Below are 1,803 nucleotides of genomic sequence, written 5' to 3'. Positions count from 1 at the left end.
CTGACTGCAGTTCAATTACTCACTACCTATACACATTGTCCCGTCACGTTGTGAGCGTCTTATACACCAGACAAACATATATCTAGTAAATGCTAGGGCATTCACGAAGGAACAAGATATTTCTCAAAAAATAGGTGGCGTGACACTAGTCACGTGACCTCGCTGACGCAACAGTATTATGCTATCTGCAACGTCTTGCCAAGTTAAGTTTGTCTTAAAGCTAGTGATAAAATCTGCTCGAAAGATGTATTTTCCCAATAGACATCCAGCTCTGAGAGGTTGGAGACACTTTAGTCAAATTACATTTATTTAGAAACAGAAAAATAACTTCCTGTATTAATTTTTGACACATGATTTTCGGGTGCAGGTAGAAAGGTCCAAGGGTCGAGGCGTGATATGCCGCTGAACACACCTTTAGTTGTGAGAACGTTTAAAGTGTTATACTTAATTTCCCCATTAAACTAATAGTATTCTTTAGTTGTTAGAACGTTTAAAGTGTTATACTTAATTTCCCCATTAAACTAATAGTCTTCTTTAGTTGTGAGAACGTTTAAAGTGTTATACTTAATTTCACCATTAAACTAATAGTCTTCTTTAGTTGTGAGAACGTTTAAAGTGTTATACTTAATTTTACCATTAAACTAATAGTCTTCTTTAGTTGTGAGAACGTTTAAAGTGTTATACTTAATTTCACCATTAAACTAATAGTCTTCTTTAGTTGTGAGAACGTTTAAAGTGTTATACTTAATTTCACCATTAAACTAATAGTATTCTTTTGTTGTTAGAACGTTTAAAGTGTTATACTTAATTTCACCATTAAACTAATAGTCTTCTTTAGTTGTGAGAACGTTTAAAGTGTTATACTTAATTTCACCATTAAACTAATAGTCTTCTTTAGTTGTGAGAACGTTTAAAGTGTTATACTTAATTTCACCATTAAACTAATAGTCTTCTTTAGTTGTGAGAACGTTTAAAGTGTTATACTTAATTTCACCATTAAACTAATAGTCTTCTTTAGTTGTGAGAACGTTTAAAGTGTTATAATTTCCCTATTAAACTAATAGTCTTCTAGTGGGTGCTGCTGAGTTGTTTTCTTCTTCCAGTGAAGATTTCTAAATTAGGGAAAGCTATGCCTGAACTTTTGGCTTCCTGGTCTGACTGTTTAGCATCTCTATGGCAAATATGACACATAACCTTTTTTTTTTCTCTCAAGCAGAATATAGTTTAATAATGAAACATTAACACCAGATGCTAAAAGGATTCTATTTCACTTCGAGTGAATACTTCCAAGAAATCTAAACCTATAACAATTTGGCTGTAAAAAATAATAAAAAAGGGCAGCCAAGAAAAAAAGTTTTGTTTTACAAACAGCGACCAAAAGAATTGATATGAGAATGAGGCAACAGTTTTTTGTCATCACTCGCATGCACTTGGTACAGACGTATCAAGCGTCATTATTTACACCAATTGCTTAAGCTAATATTACGTGATGCTAAATACTCTCTAATTAAGATAATTTCATAAAATTTAGCAAATTTGTATTTAAAAGTTGGCAATAAAGGATTAATAACCGTCCACCTGTGCGATTCTTTTGAAAACTTTAGTTAGAAACTGCTAATATAGTTAGCTTGGCCTAACCAACAATTAAGTATCTCCACGCGCTTTTATCTTATATAATGTTGCTGCTCTAAATCAGCCGTCTCTATCCCGAATGACAAAAATTAACATTATCTAACTGTTACGTCTCCGTTTGTTAATTAATTTTCCGTAACTTCGTTCCGACGAAACTTTAGCGACACAAGT

At 32.7% G+C, this 1,803-nt stretch overlaps 1 protein-coding gene across 1 annotated transcript in view; it reads left to right on the top strand.

Annotated features, from left to right (window-relative positions):
* LOC111089600 (degenerin deg-1-like) overlaps nt 1–1,803 on the top strand; it is a 36,391-nt gene that overhangs the window by 22,152 nt on the left and 12,436 nt on the right. The window lies entirely within an intron of this gene.

This window comes from Limulus polyphemus, unplaced genomic scaffold (assembly GCF_000517525.1).
Source record: "Limulus polyphemus unplaced genomic scaffold, Limulus_polyphemus-2.1.2 Scaffold6743, whole genome shotgun sequence".
Classification (NCBI taxonomy): Eukaryota; Metazoa; Arthropoda; class Merostomata; order Xiphosura; family Limulidae; genus Limulus; species Limulus polyphemus.
This window is presented reverse-complemented; position numbering and strand designations above follow the sequence as displayed.